Below are 26783 nucleotides of genomic sequence, written 5' to 3'. Positions count from 1 at the left end.
AACCCAACTCAATGTCAGTGTTGCAAATTGTGTACATTTCTCCCAATTACGTTACCCTACATAGGCCCCCCTCCCCCCACCAGATTTCACTAAAACCAGCAATGTGAGCCTGTGTGGAACTCGGATGAGCTGCCCTGCTCAGGTCCTGTGCCCCATGGATGCAGGAATCGCTGGTGCCTCTGGCTCACCCAGAGGTGCAGCGGCACCCTCATGGTCAAGTTGTGACGCCAGCAGCCTGGCAACAGAATACTCCAAAACTTGGTGGGCTGGTTTAAGGCAATCCACCGAAATACATTCAGGCTTTCCGCTCTTATGTATGATAAGACTTTTCACCCCATTCCAAAACGCGGAACACATTATCGTAAGGGGACCTAAGGGGATGTTAGTGTGCATCATGGCAGACGAAAACAAACAAGGTGGAATGTAGGTCATCAGGAACCCAAGAGTGCTGTGCACCACAATGAGAGGTAGAAATAGGTGAAAAGGAATTGAATTTACTGAGAATTTACAAGGCAGTCGTGGTATCAGGGATCAAATCACTTGGCACTCATAATGGCTGCCCATATACTAACTCTGTCACGAACATCTACAGGTCCTCTTTTGAAGCTGTTTTGTGCCCCAGCAGGACTCAAAGGGGACGATCATGCCAACACTCATCGGTCAGGGAAGCCCTCAGAGCAACCTTTAAGCAGTGAAATGGCTCACGTAGGCCATTGGACTGCAAATAATATACCGTGGTGTGATGTAACCTAATGCCACAGTTCTGGGCCATCACAGCCCAGGGGTCTGAAATGAATTGAGGATCGCAGTCAGAGGAAATATCAGATGGAGTGCCAAACTAAGCAACCCAGATGCTGATAAACGTCCGAGCCACGTCTGCAGCTGTCATCGATGCTAGAGGGACAACCTCTGGTCACCTAGTGATATGGTCCACCACGGTAAGATGGTGCATGAAACCATGGGGGCGGGGTGGGGAAGAGGACTGATAAGGTCCACATTGACATGGTCAAATCATCAAATGCCCTAATCACGTCCACCGACCAGTCAAGCAGTTGATTAGGGTATTGCCTTTACGTGCACTATACAGGTCGAGCACAGGTTAATTAGCTCGTGGGTGATTGAAATTGACCATATCTACAAACTCCTGTAGATTTTTTGTAGTCTTACAGGGCAGTGGGAAATCCATAATGGCGGCTACTTCTGATAGGAGAGGGCTTTGCACCTTCTGCGGAGATGTGAAGGCCGAGAAAGTCAACGGTTGACAACCTGAACTGGTATTTAGCAGGGTTAATAATCAACCCGCGTTCGCTTAAGAGCTTGAAAAGTGTGCAGAGATGAGATATATGTTCAGATTTGGACACATCGGTGACAAGCATATCATCCAGGTAAACAAAAAGAAAACCTAAGCCTTTTAATACAGAATACCTCAGCCAATGGAAAGTCTGTGCTGCATTTTTCAGTCCAAACAGCACACGCAGAAATTCAGAAAGGCCAAATGGGGTTATCACAGCTCTTTTGGGAATGTCCTCTGAGCACACAGGCACCTGATGGTAGCCAACTAGATCGACTTTGGAAAAAATTAACCTTCTGGCTAAACATGCCAGGAAGTCTTGGATGTGTGGGATCAGGTAACAATCAGGGGTGATGGCCTCATTAAGGAATCGACAATCACCACATGGGCAGCAACCACCACTGGACTTAGTTAGAGACAATAAGGAGGAGGTGAAGCCCAGGGGCTATTCGACTGGCATACAATACCGAGTCTTTCCATTTGGCAAACTCAGTCTTCACGGTTGCCAGCTTTCCTGGCTCCAGTTTATGTGCGCAGGCATGGACTGGCAGGCCAGTTGTGGGAATGTGGTGCTCAACCCCATGTTCTGTGACTGTAGTGGACAGTGTGTGCTTGGTGAGGTTTGGGAATTCACCCAACAGTCGAGTAAACTCACAAGTTGTGGTGCACGTGCTTGACAGAATTGTTGTGGGGAACTTACTGGGGGGAACAGGGCAACGACTTGAAGTCCATGACATCTACAAGCCAGCAGTTCTTAAGGTCGACTAACAAGACTACCATTGACTTGGACACAGAAGAAATCTGCACCACGCAGAGGTCTAGCTAATTTAGCCAGGACGAAGTCCCATGTGTAATGTTGCCTACTGAAGCAGAGTGTCACCAGTGTTTCCCGTAAGCCTGGATCTTGCTGCCATTGGCAATCTCCAGCGAGGTTTTGTCACTCTTTCTCTTCACATCAACAGATGACAATGCAGCACACTCAAACACCCATGACACACAGGAAGCGTTGGCCTGAAAGGGTGTCCGTAATAAACAGTAGACGACTCTGTCAGCTGGAACCCAGGGTGCTCACAGACCTCTCATGTCCCAATGTGCTGGCACTGTCAAAGCTAAAAGGCGCTTGGCACTTCCTAGCATTCGTACCAAAGAGAGCATGCTGACTGGAATTATTGAGGTAGAGAAAAGAGGAATGATGTACTGCTGCCTCACTGACTGTAGCCTATCAGCCATTTTGGAAAGCTCCCTATAGTTCTTCACAGGTGCATTAGCAAAGGCTAAGCAAACTTCATCAGGCATTTGCTGCATGAAGAGTTCTTTAAAAATAAAACAAGGATGGTGATTACCTAGAAGAGACAGCATGTGGTCCATTAGCTCCGAAGGCCTAGCATTGTTGAGATCAGGTAAGGAGAGCGACTTCTTGGCGTGCTCAGATTCCGATAATTCAGAAGTCTGTAAAAGGTGAGTTTTCAGCAACCGGTTATCATGTCCAGGCAGGTGTTCAAACAGACCCACCGCTCTCATAGCTGTGGAATTGCTGCGTGACACAACCACCTAGTAGAATTTGGTGTTGCTGGCAGTGATTTCTCACAGAGCGAACAGGTAACAGCACTTTGCTCCCAAAACTCCGGCGGTTTCAAAGTGACTGTGTTGGTTAACATGTTCAGTAACTGGAATCACCAATGTGAGTTTTCACCAATAAAGTGAAGTGCGGTGTTTTATGTTTAATGAAGTCCGTAACACATTTTATTAAACTCCAAAACCTAAACACAAAAGCGCGCTAAAAATCTTTACTAACAACGTCATCACGCCAGACCAGCCCCAACTCAATGTCGGTCATTGTGAATTACATATATTTCTCCCAATTATATTACCCTACAGAATAAATGGAGAGTGGAGGTTTCCTCTAATGGGAGAGTACAGAATCAGGGGCCTGACCTCAGAAGAAGGGTGCACCCATTTACAACTGAAAGGATAATTGCTCTCAAGTGGATTGACTGTCCTTGTCAGAGAGATGTAGAAGTGGGGTCTTTGTGTACACTTAAAGCGGAGAGTAAAGAGTATTAAGAATGTAAAGAGTAAAGAGAATTAAGAATGTAAATTAGCCATCAATCCTACTGAATGGCCTCATTCTGTTCTTACTCATAGCCTCAAAGCCCTTTCTGCCAGCATATGGTTAATTTTGAAAGAACCATTCATGCAAAATGAGATCTCTACAATGTGATTGATATGTTTTCAGCAAACATAACATAGCTTAAGTCAATAAAGAAAAAACATCAACATCAAGCAAGCAATTATTAAGGCTCTTGAGATCTTCGCATCTGTCTTTTGGGTATATTAGTACGAGCTTCAGTCCTTACAATTCAGACCCCTTTAAGGAATCAAAACTGAAGCAACTCTTTATGTTACTTATGTATATCAATAACAAAAGATAGCTTCTACTGATCCACCTTCTGGTGTTTTAGTATGGATGATCAAGTGTTTCCAAACCATTTCTGCTGTTCTGCTATTAAAGCCCAGCAACAATCTGAATTACACTTGTAGGCATTATTGGCCTTGAAAATTCAAAGCTCCTATTGGATACACAATGCAAACATTAATGTAGCCTCTGTAGGCAGAAATTATTTTCCAAATTTAAAACTGCAGACTATTCCATTCAATTTTTATACGTTCACTTTTTCAGGACATAGACATTACTGGATTTATACCCAGGGACAGAGAACAGCAGTATTTCCAAATCATACAATGTGCCGTTTAGAGGGGAACATGCAGATGGTGGTGCTGTTGCTGTGCTTCTTCACAATGGAAATCACATGTTTAGAAAATGCTGTTAGCAACAGCCTAGCCAAGTAACTGCAGTGCATTTTCTGGATGGCACACAGGTTACAAAGGAAACAGACATTCAGATATGTGGATGGGATATTTACCAAGAGGTTTGCTATTGTCTGGTTTGTCCAAGTGGGAAGTATTTCCTCGCACCTTTGACATGTTTTATAGACACTGAAGAGTTTTGGAGTTTAGGAAGCGAATCATTGCACAGGACAGCAAATCTTTAGTTGAGTGTTCAGTCTATGTAAATCCCCAGAGTGCTGATGGCTGGGAAACTTGTCAGTATTTGAGTGATAACATTCAATAATCAGGTCAGATTGGGAATGATTGCTCATGATGGAAGAAAGGTCAACGATAAGGAAATAGCTCAGAGGAATTGCTGCAATGATATAAATGACTGACTCTAAAGGCCACAATCACCTTCCTTTATGCAAGGTAGGCCTCTGACCACTGAAGTGTTTTCTCCCTTGATGCCAGTACATTCCAAATCCTTCTACTCAGTGCGCAGGAGAAAGCAGCAGTGGCCAGGCCTCTGGCACCGTCTAACTCTGTGGCTCAGAAGGGTGGGGGGAGGGGGAGAAGAGGAGAGCAGTGGTGATAAGGAATTCTATAGTTAGAGGAGCAGACATAGATTCCGTGGCTGTGAAAGAGACACTCAAGTGGTATGTTGCCTCTCACGTGTCAGGATCAGGGACATCTCGAATTGGGTCCATGATATGGCTGAGGAAGTGGTTTCAGATTTCCTGATCACTTGGATCTCTTCTGGAGAAGGTATGATCTGTACAAAAAGGAAGGGTTACACCTGAAATCGAGGGGGACCAATATGCTTGCAAGCAGGTTTGCTAGAGCTGTTGGGAAGAGTTTAAACTGATTTGGCAAGGGGGTGGGAACCAAAGTGATAGGGCACAGGATGGGGCAGTTGCTATACAAGAAGATGCAGTACGTAGTGAGACTGTAATTATTACGCTAACTTTCCTCAGGTGCAACTCATCCAATTTGTTGATGTAGAAAATTGAAGGACCACCTGAATAAATACCCGCTTTCTCTGTAAGGTCCAACACAGTATGGTGGATTTTCAACAGACCCATCCAAAACAAAGCCAAAAGAGCATTCAAGGCAAGTCAGGGAAATGATAATAAAGAAGCACAAATCTGGGGAAGGGGACAAGACAATTTCAAAAGCACGGAACATACCATGGAGTTCAGTGCAGTCCATCATGGAAATGTGGAAAAGTTATGAAACCACAGCCACACTGCTTAAGTCTAGCTGCCTCTCGAAACTTAGTTGTTGGGCAAAAACAGCAAATGTATAAGAGGTTACTATGAAGCCAAGTCACTCTGAGTGAGCTGCAGAAGTAGTGGCTGCAATTGGAGATGAAGTTCATAGCTCCACAATCTAAAGCCTTGCACAAAAAGGGCAGCTATGAAAGTGGCAAGGAAGCAGCCCTGGCTATATATTTAAAAAAACATTCCCTGGCCTGTAAAGAACTCGCAAAGCGTCACTCAGAAAATACTGTAAAGACGTGGTAGAAGGCCCTGTGGTCGGATAAGACTGAAGTGGAATTTTTTGACCTTAGCAATAAGTATGATGTAAATCTAATACTGCACATCAGCGATGAAATATTATCCCTACTGTAAAGTACAGTGGAAGATCATGCTATGGGGATGCTTTTTAGCAGCAGGAACTGGAAATCTGGACAGAATTGATGAGAAGATGAATGCTGCTAAGTACAGACTGGATAAAATCCAGTCTCTGCCAGAAAGCTTAAACTGGAGAGGAAGCTCACCTTTCACCAGGACAACGACCCAAAGCACTCTGCCAGATCAACCATAGGGCAGCTTCAAATGGAGAAAACTGATATTCTTGAGTGACCCAGAGTACTGATCTTAACCCGATCAAACATCTTTGGCAAGTCCTCAAGATTGCTCTCCACCGCCACTCCCCAATTAACCTTGCACAGCTTAAGCAATTTTGCAAGAAGGAATGGCAAATTTTGCTCCATCACCTTGTGCAAAGCTAATATAGAGACTTCTCCAAAACGACTGTAATAGCTGCAAGAGGTGGTTCAACCAAGTACTGAACAAAGGGGGATGAATACTTTTGAACTGCTGACAGAGAGTAATGGAGAAGAGGAGTTCGGTGGGTAATAAAATGGACGAGTTGACGGCGCTAGCCAGGCGTCAGAGAACATTTCGGGAGTGCAGTATTATGTATTTTACTGGGGCTGCACGAGGACATACCCGATCAAAACTTTTCCATGGACAGCTTCCGGACTGTTCGGGCTGACCGGAAGTACACTGACAGTGGTAAGCGTAAAGGAGTTGGGTGCTTGCTGTTCTGGTTAACAACGGATGGTGCAATCCGGGTCATATTACGATTGAGGAACGTGTTTGTAGACTGGATATTGAACCTTTTACTGTTGGACTTCAGCCATATATCACCGAGATACAACACTGGGCGGCACAGGAGGTCGGTCTTGCCTGTGGTCATTGAACTTGCAGCTCCTCCTGTGGAGGGCCAGACACCCTGAGCCAATAGACTGGTCCTGGACTTATTTTCCATCTGGCATAGTTTGCATTTTGCTGTTTGATCGTTTGAGGTTTTTGTATTGCTATATTTATGCTCTATTCTTGGTTGATGCGGCTGTAATGAAACCCAATTTCCCTCGGGATCAATAAAGTATATCTATCAGTTTTTGAATTTTTAGTTTTTCCATGCTTAACAATTTTCCCTGTTCTTTGGAGCTCTACTGTTTAAAAAGGATTTACAAAGAAAAGTTCTCAGTTAAATTGATCAAAATTATTGGTTGCAATACTCATTGATGTGAACAAAGGGTTGGGGGTTGAATACTTTTACAAGACACTGTATTAGGTATTACTCTACATCCCATTGTTCTATTAAGGCTATCCAATCCACATTATAGTAAATATCCCAGATAAAAATACAAGATAATTAAAGATTTTGTTACAGGAATCAGACTTCATATACAGAATGATTCAATATATCACACAAAGTACATTATAAGTATTTGTAAAATCTTCATTTAATTCTTCATCCATACATTCACTATTCCATTGGTCAGTAATTATTTCATATGTCAAAATTTGTTTCAATCCACATGAAGGAATAAGTAATTTTATAGCACTAAAATTTTGTTTGTTCATTTTGTGCTGTGTCATATGACATAAGTGATCATGGTCTTTCGATGACCATGACTGTTCCTGGCAAATTTTTCTACAGTAGTGGTTTGCTATTACTTTCTTCTAGACAGTATCTTTACAAGACAGGTAACCCCAGCCATTATCAATACTCTTCAGATTGTCTACCTGGTGTCAGTGGTCACATAACCAGGACTTGTGATATGCAATGGCTGCTCATACCACCATCCACCACTCCTATGGCTTCATGTAACACTGATCAGCGAGCTAAGCAGGTGTTACCTGCAGGCTAGCAGAGGGAAGGGCACCTTACACCTCCTTTGGCAGAGATGTATCTCAACCCTGCCACCCGTAGCATTAAATGAGACATGCTATAAATAGTAATACAGAGTTGTATATTTAAATCATTACTTATTTCTACCCAAAATATGTAAAACAAATTTCTTTTCCTCCCTTTCTCATCACTACACATCTCTCAAAGGCAGTGAAACATGCTGGATATTAAAACCTCAGCCAATGTTACCCATTCCTTATTTAAGAATCCAATACAGGCAGGATAGACCAAGGAGAGTCAGTGGATGGTGTTTACTTGGTGAAATGACAGATAGTGTTGAGGATGCAGTGCGTCTGCAGAAGAACTTAAATTAAGAGAATGGTCAAAGAAGTGGCAAACAGAATATAGTGTAAGGAAGGGTATGGTGATGCACTTCGTAGAAGGAATAGGCTTACACCATTTTCTAAACTGGGAGCTGTTCAGAGATCAGAGGTACCAAGGAACATGGGAGTTCTTGTGTAGGATGCCCTAAAGGTTAACTTGTTGGTGGTAAGTAAGGCAAAAACATTTGTATTCTAGTCCTCTCAAAACAAGAGCAATGATGTAATGCTAAGGCCTTATAATGCATTCATCAGACTGCACTTGTGGAGTGTTGTGAGCAGTTTTGGGTCACTTCTGTAAGAAAGGATGTACTGGCATTGAAGGTGGTTCATGAGAATTATCCCAGGATAATTCTTGTAATAATCCTAATAAATAATCCAGATAAATCTCTCAGACTGTCTTTAATATTGTTTTTTTTTAAAAAGTGCTACACCCACATTTGGGCAAATACTCCAGTTGACATCAAACTACGGGTTTGTGAAGGTTCTTCCTGATTTTCTTGCTCCAACAGGAGATCAGTGTGCAAACTTAAAGCACACAGTATTGGGGGTATGGTATTGATGTGGATAGAGAATTGGTTGGCAGACAGGAAGCAAAGAGTGGGAATAAACGGGACCTTTTCAGAAAGGCAGGCGGTGACTAGTGGGGTACCGCAAGGCTCAGTGCTGGGACCCCAGTTGTTTACAATATATATTAATGACTTAAGACGAGGGAATTAAATGCAGCATCTCCAAGTTTGCGGATGACACGAAGCTGGGCAGCAGTGTTAGCTGTGAGGAAGATGCTAAGAGGATGCAGGGTAACTTGGATAGGTTAGGTGAGTGGGCAAATTCATGGCAGATGCAATTTAATTTGAATAAATGTGAGGTTATCCACTTTGGTGGCAAAAACAGGAAAACAGATTATCTGAATGGTGGCCGATTAGGAAAAGGGGAGGTGCAACGAGACCTGGGTGTCATTGTACACCAGTCATTGAAAGTGGGCATGCAGGTACAGCAAGCGGTGAACAAAGCGAATGGTATGCTGGCATTCATAGCAAGAGGATTCGAGTACAGGAGCAGGGAGGTACTACTGCAGTTGTACAAGGCCTTGGTGAGACCACGCCTGGAGTATTGTGTGCAGTTTTGGTCCCCTAATCTGAGGAAAGACATTCTTGCCATAGAGGGGGTACAAAGAAGGTTCACCAGATTGATTCCTGGGATGGCAGGACTTTCCTATGATGAAAGACTGGATCGACTAGGCTTATACTCTCTGGAATTTAGAAGACTGAGGGGGGATCTTATTGAAACGTATAAAATCCTAAAGGGATCGGACAGGCTAGATGCAGGAAGATTGTTCCCGATGTTGGGGAAGTCCAGAACCAGGGGTCACAGTTTGAGGATAAAGGGGATGCCTTTTAGGACCGAGATGAGGAAAAACTTCTTCACACAGAGAGTGGTGAATCTGTGGAATTCTCTGCCACAGGAAACAGTTGAGGCCAGTTCATTGACTATATTTAAGAGGGAATTAGATATGGCCCTTGTGGCTAAAGGGATCAGGGGGTATGGAGAGAAAGCAGGGTTCTGAGTTGGATGATCAGCCATGATCATACTGAATGACGGTGCAGGCTCGAAGGGCTGAATGGCCTACTCCTGCACCTATTTTCTATGTTTCTATGTAACACTGCACATCTATCTTTCAAGGACACGGTCCCATTTTTTCCAACGATCCCAACTTGTCCTATTTTGAACAAATTAAACATTTTTACGCACTGATATCTGTTCTCATATCCCTTTTGGAATTGACTGCTCCACTTTGAATTGCTGATTTGCAACCTTCATACAAAAGTGCAACACTTTGTTTTTGTCTAGAGGGACTCAGATGTCCTCCCATCCAAATCACTAAAAGGTAACAACGAACAGGTATGTCAAGCAAATAAAACAGCAGATGATTGCTGTTCTTTATAGCAAGAGTACAGATATTTTGCTCCAATGATATAGAGCCCTAGCAAGGTTACACCCAGAACGCTTTGTGAAATTCAGGACCTAATACTCAAGGAATGATCCATTTGTCAAGAGAAAGTGTGGCAAAGATTCAAAACATTGATTCCCGGATGTCAAATTTTTCAACACAAAGAGAAAAGCAAATGGGATTATGTTCTTGAGATTAAACGAATACAAGGTGATCACACAGAAACATATAAGATTTTAGGGCTTATATGAAGATGAAGTTTTCTTTGGCTAGAATCAGTCCCAAATAACAAGTCATTTTTTTCCACCTAAAAGGTTGTGAATTTTTAGAATTCCTTGCCCAAGAGGGCTGTAAAGGATCAGTCACAATATATATTCAAGACTAGCATCAAAATATTTTCAAGTTTTAAGGGCCTAAAGCATCTTGAGGTAAGTGTAGGAAAGTAGTCCTAAGGTAACATATTGGCCATGACCTTACGCCAATGATTATCAATCAGGATAATTCCTGCCATTGCCCATAAGACGTACATTCTCCCCGTGTAATACTGAATCGGGTTCGTAGGTCTGGCAAGTGATACAGAAAGCACTCTCTGTGAATAGGTATATTAATCTTTTATTTACAAACAGTAAAAACTCAAACATTCATGTCCCCAAGTTACAGACACTACAAATTTGAATACTCAACAAACATACTTAGTTAAAAGTGCACGCAGAGCAAACCTTCCCAGTGATCTTGCCTTAAACAAAGAAAGAGAGAAAGTCCCTTCCACATGCAATTTTATATACCCAGGATATTTGAAACTGGACAACGGGTATCTATCCAATGGGAAAAGCAGCTGCAGCTTCTACACTAACCAATCATAATGGAACAGACTTTCAACAATCAGAATAAGGCATGCCGCACGGGTTTCCTCCCACAGTCCAAAAATATAGGGATTAGGATTAGTAAATGTGGGCATGTTATATTGGCACCAAAAGCGTGGTGATACTTGCAGGCTGCTAGCACACGCTGATTTGATTTGATGCAAGTTTTCATTCGAAGTTTTGATGTACATGTGACAAATAAAGCGTGTTTTCTTTAAAATAATTATCCTGCGCTAAATGTCATATTCCTGCCCTTGGCATATTCTATTTTTTGGTCAGCTTTGAATTTCATTCTCTATCTATCTAGCCAATGCACCAGCCTCACAATACCTCAGCTCTATTCTCCACACATTTCATCCTTAAGAAGTACAAATGGTAGGAAAAAGCTATTGGTTCATCAAGCTGCTCTTCTATTCAACAAGAACGAGGCTGATTTTCCATCTCAACACAATTTTCCTGCCATACCCACATACCCCTTGATTTAGCTAATGTCTACCTACTGACATATTTGACTGATCTCCTACAGTCCTTTGCAGTAGAAAATAAAGTGAAGAAACAACAAATTTTAGCCCTAAATGGCGCATGCCTTCATTTTCACACTATCACCCCTAGTTCTGCATTGTTTAGCCACAGGAAACATGCTCCTTATAGTCAAGTCCTTAAAGAATTTTGCATGACTCAAGTCTTAATCTAGATATTAAAGGAAGGTAAACTCTAGGGATGGGTGGCAGGGTGGAGATAAGTCTCTGCCAAAGGAGGTGTAAGGAACTCTTTCCCTCCGCAAGCCTGCAGATCATCCTTGGGTAAGGTGTAGCACCTACTTAGCCTCCCCCCCACCCCACCCCCCCGAATCATTGTCACATGAAGCCATGGGAGCAGCTGGTGCAAATCACAAATCCTGGTTATGCGACCACTGACACCAGACAATCTCTGATGAGTATTGATAACGGTGGGGGGGGGGGGTCACCCACCTTGTAGAAACACTGTCCTAGAAGAAGGCAATGGCAAGCTACTTCTGTAGAAAAATTTTCCAAGAACAATCATGGTCATGGAAAGACCATGATTGCCTACGTCATATGACGTAGCACATAACAAAAGACCAAAACTCTGTAAATACAGCTTTCTAGCTTATCCACCATCAAGGAAATAATAAGGTATATTTTTGCATTTCCTGTCTAGCAATATTATTCTTTTTGGGTAAGGAAACCAAAACCGTGCATAATACAACGTGTAGCCTCACTGAACTTCCAAGCTGATTAATTTCTAAATTTTCCATTCTGATGAATGTCAATAAGAAACATTCTCTCTCTTCACAAAATTACCTGATCCACTGATTAGTCATGTTGTTTATATCTCAAAATTAAATGTGGAATTGCAATCACAATTCATCGTCATTTTGAAGCAGCCTATGCCTGCATGCCACAAGGACTAAACAAATTTAAAGCGTGAGATGACAAGTAGCAAAAGTTACCATGTAATGACTCCCTCTAATAACTTAACCTTTGATATTTTAAAGCAAAGTCAAAAAAAGTCAAGGGTAAGACTTTAAATAACGTTGAGGAGCAGAGGGATCTTGGGGTCCAAGTTCATAGTTCCCTTAAAACGGCTACACAGGTTGATAGAGTAGTTACAGTGGCTGATTGCATGCAGGCCTTTATTAGTCGAGGCATTCAGTTCAAACACCAGAATGTTGCAGTATAATAAAACTTTAGGTTGGCAGCATCTGGAGTATTGCATACAGTTTTGGATGCCAAGGCTTGAAGTGGGTACAGAAGTGCTTTACCAGCATGTTGCCTAGATTGAGGGCATGTGCATAACAATAGGCTGGACAAACTTGGGTTGTTTTCTTTGGAGTGGTGGAGGCTGAGGGGTAATCTGATAGAGGTTTATAAAGATTATGAGAGGCATAGATAGAAAAGACAGACAATATCGTTTTCCCAGGGCTGAGGTGTCTAAATCCAGAGGGCATGCATTTAAGGTGACAGAAAGTAGATTTGAGGGGCAAGTTTCACCCCTCCACCAAGAGTGCTGGGTGCCTGGAGTGTCTGGGTTGGAGACAGAGGCAGAACATAGGCACATGAATGTGAGGAAAACGGAAGGATATGGTATTGTGTAGGCAGTGGGGATTAGTTAGTTGGCTATTGATTACTAATTTATTTGGATCGGTACAACATTGTGGGACAAGGGACCTGTTCCTGTTCTGTACTGTTCTGTGATCCTTCCCATTACCAAATCACTGACTATCAATTGCCTACAGGCTACCACTAACCAAAAATCAAATTGACCAGCCACTATGGCTAAGAGGACAAGACAGAGGCAGGGAATCTAATGGAAGCTATTCATGTCCTGACATTCCAAAGGCTTTCCAACATTAACAATAATCCAACTATCCAACAACTCAGAAGTTCAATGGTTTGGCATCCGATTTACCAGATGATATTTGCTGTGTTCCTTTCCATTCACTAAGGCCTGGCTCCCATATTCCTTTCCCACTTAACTGACTTACTGAAAAATTTACCATAATACTATGAAACATTTAAAAGGTCAATTTGAGTATTCATCCAAGAGTACAGAAAACCTGATGGCCCTGCAAAATCCCAAAATTTCCTGGGATTATCAGAGTTTTATGGTCCAAGACACAAGTCTGCAGAATTATGGAATACTTTTTACTGGCCTTGAATGCAGTGCCAAGAACTCAAGAAAGTCAAAAGCAGTAGAGTGACTGGCACACAGTTAAACATTCATCCTCCACCAACAGCACAAAAAGGTATGTACTATACAGAAAGTGGACTGCAGTTACTTCTCCAGACTATAATATTTAATAAGCATTTTGCATCAGTCTCACTGTGGAAGACACTAACAGAATGCCCAAAATGTGAGTATCAGGGGGCAGAAATGAGTGTTGTTGTTATTACTAAGGAGAAGTTGCTTGGGAAGTCTGAGATAGGCAAGTCACCTGGACTACACCCCAAGGTTCTGAAAGAGGTAGCTGAAGAGATTGTGGAGGCATTAGTATTGATTTTTCAATGCTAGAAGAATTATTGGACAGTTATCCTGACTTCCATGGTTGGAAAGATGTTCGAGTCTATTATTAAGGATTAAGTTTCAGCATACTTGCAGGCACGTGATAGAATAGGTCAAAGTCAGCATGGTTTCCTAAGGGGAAATCTTGCTGTACAAATGTGTTGGAATTCTTTGAGGAATTAACAAGCAGGATAGACAAAGGAGAGTCAATGGATGTTGTTTATTTGAATTTTCATAAGGCCTTTAACAAGGTGCCACACCTGAGGCTGCTGAACAAGGTAAGAGACCATGGTATTACAGGAAAGATACCAGCATAGATAGAAGATTGGCTGACTGGCAGGAGATAAAAGTTGGGAATACAGGGAGCTTTCTCTGTTTGGCTGCCAGTGACTAGTGGTATGCCACATAGGTCAATGTTGAGACCACTTCTTTTCATGTGATATGTCAATGATTGGGATGAAGGAATTGATGGCTTTGCAGCCAAATTTGCAGATGATATGAAGACAGTTGGAAGGGCAGGTAGTGTTGAGAAAGCAAGGTGCCTGCAGTAGGAGATTGGGGGAAATGGGCAAAGTGGCAGATGGAATATAGTGTAAGGAAGTGCATGGTAAGGTACTTTGCCACATGGAATAAAGGCGTAGACTATTTTCTAAATGGGGAGAAAGTTCAAAAGTCAGGAGTTGCAAAGGGACTTGTGAGTCCTGGTGCAGGATTCCCTAAAGGTAACTTGCAGGTTGAGTCTGTGGCAAGGAAGGCAAATGCAATGTTAGCATTCATTTCAAGAACTCAAATATAAAAGCAAGGATGTGATGCTGAGGCTTTATAAGACATTGGTCACATTGCGAGAGTATTGATGCAGCTTGGGGCTCCTAATCTAAGAAAGGATGTGTTGGCATTGGAGAGGGTCCAGAGGAGGTTCAGGAAAATGATCCTAAGAATGAAAGGATTAACATATGAAGAGTATTTGATGGCTCTGGCCCTATACATACTGGAGTTTAGAACAATGAGAGATCTCACTGAAATACATCAAATATTAAAAGGCTTAGATAGAGAGGATGTTTCCTGTTGGGGGTTGTCTAGGACCAGAGGACACAGCCTCAATTGAGAGACGTCCATTTAGAACAGAGATGAGGAAAATTTTCTTTCGCTAGACGGTGGTGAATCCGTGGAATTTATTGCCACAGACTGCTGTGCAGGCCACGTCGTCTGGTATACCGAAGACGGAGGTTGAAAAGGTCATGATTAATCAGGTCGTCAAAGGTTACCAGCAGAAGGCAGAAGAATGGACAGACGACCTAATTCTGCTCCTACACTTTATGGTCTAATCCGACAACACTTACACTTGCAAATTCTATCACACAGATGAGTAAGGACACCACTACCTACCGATTTCCCGTTTCACACGTCCTATTAATCTGGAAATAAGTAGCCATTTCTACAAAAACCGTCGGATCAAAATTCTGGAAACCTTCATTTCTTTCTCCCCCACACCGTCCCGCACGAACCAGGCCAACACCCTTCATCAGAAGCAATTCATCGGTTCAAGACAGCCGACTGCCACCTTCTCAAGGGCTATTTATAATGAGCTCGACAACGACGCCCAGGTTACACAAAGGAAAACTGGATCCCAAGTCTTACCTGAACAGTTGTCTTACTTTTCCTTTATACCCGTTTGACAAATGATCGAATTTACCAGAAAGGAAGCTGCCATCAAGACAAAATGTTCTCTTCCCCTCCCCCACTTCTGATTCAAAAGCGAGTTATTCCGGTTATGTCAAAAGGAACCTCCAGATGGGTGGCCACTTAACCGTACTGCCTCCAGAGCATTACCTACTAAAGTAATTTCACAGCTAAACTAAACTGGACCTTTCAGTTTCAGCAGACCACCATTTCCAATGACGTTTACAAAAGTACCAACTTAGCCCGTGCGTCAGATAAGACTTACTCGCTTCATGGAAATATCTCTCCTTCAGCCCAAAAACCACCGCCGTTTGCGGAAAATGGCTCATCACCTCCTCCCTTTCTCTGCCCTCCTCTCCGAACTGACCGCCGGGCGCTCGGCGGCCCTGCCCCTGGACCGACGGAAAGTCCCCGCGTCCGATTTCCGGCTCTCCTCGCTACAGCAGCACCGAGTGCGGCTGCGCGGTTAACTCAAAGCCGTAAACAAACGGCCGCACCTGACAGCCCGCCTTCGGCCGACAGGGACTTTCCTCAGGGCGTTGCAGCTCGCTGTTTTGCTATCATTTCTTGGTGCGTGTGTTTAAAAGAAACTGCATATGCCGAAAGTCCAAAATTAAAACAGAAAGTAGGGGAGACGTTCAGCAGATCGAACAAATTTTGCGAAAAAGAAAACCTGAGTTTCAGCTCGAAATTAAAACCTGCGCCAGAACTGGGAAAGTGGGGAAAAAGTTTAAAACACATCACCGTGTTTTAAAGTTGGGACCCCTCATCTTGGAAAGGATGTGCTGAAACTGGAGAGGGTTTTTAAATGAGGGTCACGAAAATGATTCCAGTTTTGAACGGCTTGTTCTAAGAACAGCGTTTGATGGCTCTGGGCCTGTATTAGCTGGAATTCAGAAGAATGAAGGGCGACCTCATTCAACCCTATCGAATGGCGAAAGGCCGTGTGGCTGTTGAGAGGATGGTGAGAGAGTCTAAGACCAGAGTACACGGCCTCAGAACAGAGCGGCGTCCTTTTAGAACGGAGATGAGAAATTTCTTTAGCCAGTGAGTGGTGAATCTGTGAGATTCTCTGCCACAGACAGTTGCGGAGGCCAAATCTTTATGTGTATTAAAGACAGATTGATAAATTCTTGATTGGTCAGGACATGAAGGGATATAGAGACAAGTCAGGAGATCGAGGCTGAGAGGAAAATTGGATCAGCTATCATAAAATGGCAGAGCAGACACGATGGACCAAATGGTCAGCCCCTTTATCTTATTGGGGAAAAGAATCATAAAATACCAAAGTAACACGAGTTTTGCTATCTTTGCTACTTTATTTATTTCACACTTCATTTCAATTTATATAATTCTTGGCCTGGCCCTCTTAACATGTTGCTCATTCTCTATCCCCATCTTTCCTTCCATGTTTTTGTTCTTATTTCTTAATTTCTTGCTGACTTTTCTGTCATAGTCTTGTACATGCAGTTTAATTTCACATTTCCTTTACCCTCACCCTACTCCCACTCTTTCCCAATGTCTTTCTTCCTCATTTCTCTGTTCCTCTGTATTGCTCAATCTCATGTTTTCTTATTCCTCATTTCCAATCCAAGCTACACATTAAAAAAAAATTCTTTCATTCTTTTTCTACCTTTCTGACTTTGATGCTGTCACTCCCTGTATCAGTTTTTGTGATCTGTCCTTTCGTGCACGTACTTCCTTTCCATGTTTACTACACAGTTACCATCTCCCTCACTGGCTCCTCTACCCTTTGCTTCACTTTTTAAAAAAAATCTATCTTGCTCCCTCTCCCATCTGAACTTGAGGAGTAGTCCAACCCAGTGACTCTGTACATCTTAAGAGTTTCTTCCCTTCTCACAGATCACTCCTTTAAACCCTCACACCCTTTCTGCTTTGGCACTCTTGGCATTCATCCAGTCACTGGATCTCAGATACACACCTATCCAGACACATGGTGGAAGCAAGTATAAAATAACTGAATTCTACAGGTAAGATTGATTGACTTTAATTGAAGGCAATATTTGATCAAGGGTGACATTAAGGGGTAAAATTGATCTGAGTTGGATTAGGCATAAATGGCAATGTTTATTTGAATACCGTCATTACATTCTCAGGAGATAACACCAATACAGCAGCTGAAAAGATCCTGCAATAATAAACTCAACCTCAGGAGATTGCTAGCTGAAAGTCTTCAAATGTTTTCCCCACAGTCTTTCAAATCATTCCCAAAATAATCCATCTGTACTTGTAAACTAAACACCTTTTACTGTTCCTTGTTGGATATGGTGTCCCTTTCCAAACAATGCCCACCTTTTGTGGAATTCCACCTGTCACTGGAAATGACATTAAACAACCTTGGATCTATTTTCTAACCCTAGAATAGGCTATTAGAATCACAAATGATGTTTTAAGACTAACAAAGGGCAGTATAGGCCTTTTTCCATTCTTGTCCTGTTTTTGACTTTTAATTTGGCAGACCGTACCATCCTTTTTCAACCATTTTCCAATATCAATCAGCCATGTGAGATTGCATTTGCCTGGTTCCACTTTTACCTATTCAGCTGTAACCAGAGAATCCCCTGTTCTTTGCCTGATCCTAACATTTCTACTTTACCACCCTTTCTCGATCCATATAACCATATAACAGTTACAGCATGGAAACAGGCCATCTCGGCCCTTATAGTCTGTGCCGAACTCTTACCCTATCCTAGTCCCACTGACCTGCACTCAGCCCATAACCCTCCATTCCTTTCCTATCCATATATCTATCCAATTTAACTTTAAATGACAACATAGAACCTGCCTCAACCACTTCTGCTGGAAGCTCATTCCACACAGCTACCACTCTCTGAGTAAAGAAGTTCCCCTTCATGTTACCCCTAAGCTTCTGTCCTCTAATTCTCAACCCATGCCCTCTTGTTTGAATCTTTCCCACTTTCAATGGAAAAAGTCTTAATCACGTCAACTCTGTCAATCTCTCTCATAATTTTAAACACTTCTATCAAGTCCCCCCTCAACCTTCTACGCTCCAAAGAATAAAGACCTAACTTGTTCAACCTTTCTCTGTAACTTAGGAGATGAAACCCAAGCAACATTTTAGTAAACCTCCTCTGTACTCGCTCAATTTTATTGACATCTTTCCTATAATTCGGTGACCAGAACTGTACACAATATTCCAGATTTGGCCTTACCAATGCCTTATACAAATTCAACATTACATCCCAACTCCTATACTCAATGCTCTGATTAATAAAGCCCAGCAAACCAAAAGCTTTCTTCACCACCCTATCCACATGAGATTCCATCTTCAGGGAACTATGCACCATTATTCCTAGATCCCTCTGTTCTAAAGCATTCTTTAATGCCCTACCATTTACCATGTATGTCTTATTTTGATTAGTTCTACCAAAATGTAGCACCTCACATTTTTCAGCATTAAACTCCCATCTGCCGTCTTTCAGCCCACTCTTCTATCTGTCCTAAATCTCTCTGCAAGCTTTGAAAACCTACCTCATCATCCACAACACCACCTATTTTAGTATAATCTGCATATTTACTAATCCAATTTACCACCCCATCATCCAGGTCATTAATATATATTACAAACAACACTGGACCCAGTACAGATCCCTGAGGCACACCGCTACACACCGTCCTCCAATCTGACACAGAGTTATCCACCACTACTCTCTGGCATCTCCCATCCGCAACTTCAGAAATCATTACTCTTGCCTATTCGTCAAAAATTGTGTTTGTTTACTTACACTGGCCTGATTAAGCAATGCCTAGGTTTTAATTTTTTCTTCTTATTTTCAAGTCAGAGTAACAGTGCATAGAAACAAGCCCTTCAGGCTAAATCTTCTATGCCAACCAGGACACCAATCTAGCCCCATTTGCCCATATTTGGCTCGTTATCCTTCTAAACCTTTCCATGTACCTGTCCAAGTGTCGTTTAAGTGTTATTGTACCTACCTCGACCACAACCTCCAGCAGTTTGTTCTATACATGGACCAAACTCTCAGTGAAATAGTTGCCCTCTGTTCCTTTCACCTTAAACCTATTTCCTCTAGGTTTTAATTCTCTGTTCTTGGGAAAAAGACTGTCCATTTCCCTTGTTGATAGCCCCCCAAGATGTTACACTTTTATAAGGTTATATATATGCTACAAGGAATAAAATTCTAGCCTGCCCATCCCCTGTCTATAATACAGGCAGCTGAGTCCAGGCAACGTTCTCATAAATCTTTACACTTTTATCCAACTTAATGATTGTAAAACAGCAACCATGGGGTCTTTCACATCTAGAGATAAGCAGAGACTCAAAGTACACCAAGTGATAACACCCCAAATATTCTGCTACTAACACTGGAGAGATATAATAAAGTAGAAGACAGGCATTCAGCACTTCAAGACTCATCTTGATACAATTGTGACTGATGTCATGCAAACACTGTTCTCCAATCTCTCCTGACATCACCTCATGCATTTTAGTCCAGAAATCTTTCAAGTATATCAGGATCAGGTTCATTATTACTGATGTGTCATGACATTTGTTGTTTTGTGGTAGCTGTACAGTGCAAGACATAAAAATTACTATAAGTTACAATTAAAAATATAAATAAAGTGCAAGAGAGTAATAGTGAGGTAGTGTTCATAGACCTTTCAGGAATTAGATGACAGAGGAGACAAAGATGTTGCTAAAACATTTAGTGTGCATCTTCAGTCTCCTGTACCTCATCCCTGAGGGTAGTGATGAGAAGAGGTCATGTCCCAGATCGTGAAGGTCCCTAATGATAGATGGCACCTTGAGGCACCGCATGTAAAAGATGGAAGGCTTGTTCCCGTGATGGGAGCTGGCTGTCTACAACCCTTTTTCAAGCCTATGCATTGGAGCCGCCATACTAGGCAATAACAACCAGTCAGAATGCTCGCCACCATACTTCCTCAAATTTCAAAGTAAATTTATTATCAAAGTACATATATGTTACCATATACAGCGCTGAGATTTGTTTTCTTGTGGGCATACTCAGTAAATCCAATAACCATAATAGAATCGATGTAACACCGCACCACAATCGTTCCTTGGTCTTGCTGATCTATCAGACTCCTGTATGCCTTGTTGCCATTTGACATTCTAAATTTATAAGATGGTGTTTGCACTGTGGCTAGCCCCCACAAAGCATCGAGTCTAGTGAGAGTAGAGGAGTGGGCTTTGAAACACGTTAATTAGCACATGAGGAATGAAGATGTTGAACACTGAACCATAATTGATGAACAGCAGCCTAACATAGGTATTGCTGTTCTTCAGGTGGTCCAAGACCAAGTGGAAAGCCACAAGATTGATCTCAGATTCAATTGTTGGTCCTGAACTCTTAGACATCGGGCCACTGGCTTTGCCGCCCCCTGGACTTTACTGACTTCTGGGTTTTGACCCCAGGGACTCTGCGATCATGGGACACTTACCTTCAGTTCCCAACTTCTGGACTCGCATAAATCTCTGACCCTGTGACTCGCTGACTGGTGGGGTTCACTGGCCCAAATGAATCCTGCCAGCATGGAACTCTGGCCTGGCATTTGCTGACCTGACCTCCAAGATTGCTGATCTTCAACCACAAAGTGCTCAGACCTGGACTCTGAACACCAGCATCTGCCCAATTATCATTTATTGCCACAACTTCTAATTCTCCCTCATCTCTTCCCTAAAACCTAAACTGACCCCTAACTCCACGTGCTGTCCCCCAAACCATAGTCATAGTCATACTTTATTGATCCCGGGGGAAATTGGTTTTCATTACAGTTGCACCATAAATAATAAATAGTGATAGAACCATAAGCAGTTAAATAGTAATACGTAAATTATGCCAGTAAATTATGACCATCCCCGTGAACCTACAAAGCTACTAATTCTGAGCCACAATCGATGGACATCACAACTTGGTACCACCTTTACTAGACTGGAAGACCTGAGTTTGCTGTAAACCTGTTGGTAGCAGTAGTCAAATTGCAGTGGATCCCTGTCCTTGCTCAGTCAGGAGTTAATTCTAATCATGACCAAACTCTCGAAGCACTTCATCACAGTAGATTGCTCATCCATTTGTTTATTGTAGCCATACCCAGAAGTCAGAGAAGATTGAGTATTATCATCAGGCTCAGCTGAGATATACAATTGTGTGTCACCTGCATAACTGTGGAAATCAAGTTTATGCGCTCTAATGATGTCTCCCATGTACAAGAGTGAGGGACCAAGTCAGCTTCCCTGAGCAACACAAGGTACATTGTACATCTTAGAAATTTGGTCAAGACACTTCTCTTTTATATTATATTTTTACAATGTTACAACCCTTATAATATCTGCAATTAGGAATTGTCTAATTCTAATTATTGATTTTTGTTTCAAATGATCCATAAAACCAATGACCTTGGTCAAGTGCCTCAAGTCACTTTTTCTATGAAGCAGCTAGGGACGTTTTACTTAGATTTATATACAACTTTTAACTAAGTTCTTTGTGTTGATAGCTATTAAGCCCAGATACTTTCAGCTGCTTTTTCAATCAGCTTTCCTCCATCATGTGGTTGGAAGTGTTCAATGAATTTACCCCAATAACAAAGCAGTTTACGTCTATTTACTAAATAATATTAATCAACTGATATGGCAAAAAACATTTGAGGCATACTATTTCTAGGTAAAAATCTGCCCTTGAAACAAGATAGAATTATCACTCTATTTGATATTCAATAGCATTGCTGTTATCACATATCCCACCGTCAATATCCAAGGGAAATCACTGATCAGAAACTAAAATGAATTAGCCATTTGGCTACCCAACTATGGTGAACTTCTCATCTTGAGCTCTTAAAGCTTCTTCAGCATTTACAAAAAAAAGTGAAAGAATCGCAGATCCTGCAAATCTGAAGTAAAAAAAAACACACTGGAAACATGAAGATTCTTAGCCCTGAAACATTAACTGTTCCTCTTTACACAGGCTTCCTGATCTGTTGAGTGTCTCCTACATTTTCTGATTTTATTCTGTAGGAAACAAGTCAGGTGTTCAATGAAATATGGAGCAACCAGCAATCTGCTGGAGGAACTCAGTGGGTCAGCAGCATCTGGAAGAGGAAAGGAATTGTAATGTTTCAGATCAAAGACCTGCATCAGGATTGTTACTTAATGGCTCAATGTCACAGCCACATCTCTTTTTGTTTTTAAATCAAAATTCATTACTAGCTGTATGTATTTTTGTGTCTCTAGTATATTGAAATATATTGCATTTGCCTTTATAGTGGACAAAGAAAATAGATTAGTTCACTACCCGGCATACACACACTCATACTCCCATTAGTTCACTTTGCTGCAATGTGGAAAATTCCACAGGATGTATTAGCACAATTGGCAGAATCTGTTCCAAAGCACTTTTGAATGCCATTACAAAGCCACACACCGCCCTATCTATAATTTGCTATTCCTTTGTGTGAACTGACTCACGTCCCTGAATTTTGAACCCAACAGCACAGTAGGCCAATGTTTTCAAGGCCCCCAGAAATGGAGAACAAATACTGGCCTTTGAGGTGATCCCTATATCTAGAGGGTGGTTTGAAAAAATGTATTTGTAGATTATTTTATTACTGTATTTAGTGATACAGCAGAGTAGTCCTTTCCGGGCCTTTGAGCTATGCCACCCCACCCCAGCAACCCCCAACAAACCCGATTAACCCTAACCTAATCACAGGACAATTTACAATGATGAATTAACTGACTAGGTATGCCTTTGGTTCGTGGGAGGAAACCAGAGGACCCAGAGAAAACTCACACATTCCACGGGGAGGATATAGAAAGACTCCTTGTGGAACGTGACCAGAACTGAACTGCAGAACGCCCTGAAATGCAATAGCATCACGCTAATCACTACCCTACCGTGGCATTTTCTACAATAACAGCTTTGCTAAGCAATTTAATGCATCTGACATGAACATCCTCATATAAAATTGACAAAGAACATACTTGTGCAGATGATCAATTATTTGGTCAAGGAATTGCGATATTAGTCACCATATTAAAGGAGAAAGAGTTAGAGTGGGGGTGGGAATTCCAGAGAATGGGTATATCCACATCATTGCTGAGAAGCATTACCATTTCATAACACAACCAAACTACACCTCATCTCTTTTCAGTAAAGCACCTTAGGGCACTTTACTTTTGTTAAAACTTGTATATAAATGTGCTTTGTTGTTAATAGGATCCTGCGACATACTTTTAGGTCTAGCGGATTCATAATGAGAACAGTCGGTGTCTGTACTCTGGATTCACAGGCACTTATTAATTGAAATAGTGGCCTTGTTTAACGTGTGCAATAAGAACACTACTTGGCGTGTGGCCAAGTGCTTAAGGCATTCATCTAGTGACCTGAAGGTCACTAGTTTGAGCCTTGGCTGAAACAGCGTGTTGAGAGCAAGGCACTTAACCACATATTGCTCTGCGATGACACTGGTGCCAAGCTGTATGGGTCCTAATGCCCTTTCCCTTGGACAACATTGGTGGCGTGGAGAGGGGAGACTTACAGCGTGGGCAACTGCCGGTCTTCCATACAACCTTGCCCAGGCCTGCGCCCTGGAAACCTTCCTCATGAGACTAACGGATGCCTATATATAAGAACACTATGGGTGTTTGTTGTCATTACTCTATGAAACTGCCAAAAACATTCATAGTTTAACATGGAAATATTGGAAGTTCCCGGCATGGATGGGCTGTTCTGCAACTGCTACCAACACATTTAGGGGAAGCAGGTAGAAATGATGAAATTTTCTGATATTAGTGTTCTAGGCTTTCTGTAAAATACTCTGAAATAAGTTTTACTACATGAAGGCAAGGTAAGTTTTTAAAAGAGTGCAAAATACTATAATTATTGTTTCAAGAGCCTTTTAGACTCAATACAAATTTAAATCTCCATCACAATGAATATTTCAATATATAATGAATTAAAATTTAATTTAAATGTTTTACTATTTACATAAACAAGATAGTCTGCAGATGCTAGAAATCCAGAGCCCCAGTGCATTAGTGCTGCTTCCTGCACCCATGCAGAGCTTATCAACTTCTTCAACTCTGCCTCCAATTTCCACCCTTCCCTCAAATTTACTTGGTCCATCTCTGACACCTCTTCCCTTTCTTGAACTGTCTCCATCTCTAGAGACAGACTGTCAGCTGATATCTTTTCTAAGCATATTGACTTTCACAGCTATCTTGACTATATGCACCTCTTCCCACCCTGTCACTTATAAAAATGCTATTCCCTTTTCTCATTTCCTGTCTCCACCACATCTGTTCTCAGAATGAGGCTTTCCATTCCAGAACATTTGTGATGTCCTTCTCTTAAAAAAAGGGTTCCCTTTCTCTACCAACAAAGCTGCCCTCACGCACATCTCCTCCATTTCCTGGACATCCAACCTTAACCCATCTTCCCTCGGAAAAACGGAGTTACCCTTGTCCTCACTTACCTCCCCATAAACCTCTGCATCCAGCATATCATTGACCATAACTTCTGCCACTTTCAACAGGATCCTACTAGTAAACACATCATTCCCTCACTCCCCCCTCCGGAGTCTGCTTTCCTCTCCAGGATTCCCTTGTCCACTGATCTTCCTCCTGTCACTTATCCCAGCAAGTAGGGCAAATGCTACACTTACCCCTTCACTTCCTCCCTCACCACTATTCAAGGCCCTAAACAGTTTTTCCAGGTGATGCAATATTTCACCTGCGAGCCTGTCAGGGTCATCTACTGTATTCTGTGGCCTCCACAACATCATTGAGAACCGACATAGATTGGGGGACCACCTCATCGGGCACCTTTACTCCACCCACCACAGTGGATTTCCTGGTGGCATGTCAGTCCATGGCCTCCTGTACTACTTCAATGAGGCCACTCTTAGCTTGGAGGAGAAACACCTTGTATTCTATCTGGGTAGTCTCCAACCAGATGACATGAACACTGATTTCTAAAACTTCTGGTGATTTCTCCCCCTCTCCCTTCTCTCTTTCTATTCCACATTCTGGTTCCCTTCTTACCTCTTCTCACCTGTCCATCACCTCCCTCTAGTGCCCTTCCTCCTTCCCTTTCTCCCATGGTCCACTCTTCTCTCCTATCAGATTCCTTCTTCTTTAGCCCTTTACCTTTGCCACCTATCACCTCTCAGCTTCTCACTTTACCACACACACATCTTCCTTTCACCTGGTCTCACTTATCACCTGCCATCTTGTACTCCTTCCCCTCTTATTCTAGCCTGATGAAGGGTCTCAGCCCGAAACATCGACTGTTTATACCCCTCCATAGATGCTGCCTGACCTGTGCGTTACTATTTACGTAGTTTGCTAATGATGAATATCCAAGTTTAATCTTTTGAATATAATGCTTATCTTATTTCAATGGAACACATCCTTTCTGACACATGGCAGCCAGTCTCTAATGTTTGCCTCAAGTGGTTTTTGAACCCAAAGATCTTTGAACCACAGTCCTAACAGAGAGCTATATCTGTTGTCCAAGTTTAACAACAGATCACAAATCATTCTCTTGGCACAGTGATGATACAGTGTAAACTTGAAAAGGAAAGTAGTCGTTTGCTATAAATCTACTGTGGAACTGGCTACATGTCTATCCTGCTGATAGCAATACCATTTTTTTTTAGTGTAATGGCCTTTTATCTCCCCAGTGAAAATCTGACTTAACTTTTAAACTAGTCATAACTTGTAAACTTTGATGAGCTTGCAAAAATCAGGCAGGTTCTAATTCACAGATATTTGTCCAGATACTAAGCAACATGTGAAAAAACCCTTTTATCTCACAGGTATTATATTCACATCAGAACATTACTCCCCCAGTCAACTAGGTTTGACATTATGATTGGTTGAATCATAACTTTTTACTGCAGATTAAACTTTCCAACTTTTTGTGTAGCAGCTGACTAATTATGAATGTATAAATGCCTACTCGTTTTAAGCTCAAATGCAAATTTTGTGTCAAGCACCTAAAACTAAACTAATGAAAAGGCTGTTCTTCTATACACATGATCTTTGCAAATTCACCACATGCTAGTTAACATGTTGTAGTTTTATAGTCTGCTAAGAAACACTGCTGTTGATGAAGCACAAATCTTTACCCATATTTGATTCGAGGCCATGACATACATGGAATTCAAAATCTTAAGACACTCCTTCCATTGTTGTACTACCTCTGGCAGAGTGTGGATGCAAGTATAATTTTGTTTGTAAGAATATCTCACGTATGCATATACAGCTTTCCAAATTTAGGCATAAATTCCCAAATCATTGAGAGGAGGCCTGTACA

The 26783-nt window shown here is 41.9% G+C and overlaps 1 protein-coding gene across 3 annotated transcripts in view; it reads right to left on the bottom strand.

Moving 5' to 3' along the window:
- The window catches only part of birc2 (baculoviral IAP repeat containing 2), a 40155-nt gene extending 24260 nt beyond the window's left edge, over window positions 1-15895 (bottom strand). Inside the window, exon 1 of one of the 3 annotated variants that reach the window (XM_072263463.1) lies at window positions 15713-15895. The gene's annotated coding sequence lies outside the window, so the exon portion shown is untranslated. The other 2 variants (XM_072263465.1, XM_072263464.1) reach the window with 2 other exon arrangements.
- Between the last annotated feature and the right edge of the window lie 10888 nt (window positions 15896-26783).

Source organism: Mobula birostris, chromosome 7, assembly GCF_030028105.1.
Source record: "Mobula birostris isolate sMobBir1 chromosome 7, sMobBir1.hap1, whole genome shotgun sequence".
Classification (NCBI taxonomy): Eukaryota; Metazoa; Chordata; class Chondrichthyes; order Myliobatiformes; family Myliobatidae; genus Mobula; species Mobula birostris.
The sequence above is the reverse complement of the archived record's forward strand: the minus strand, read 5'-3'. Positions and strand labels throughout refer to the sequence as shown.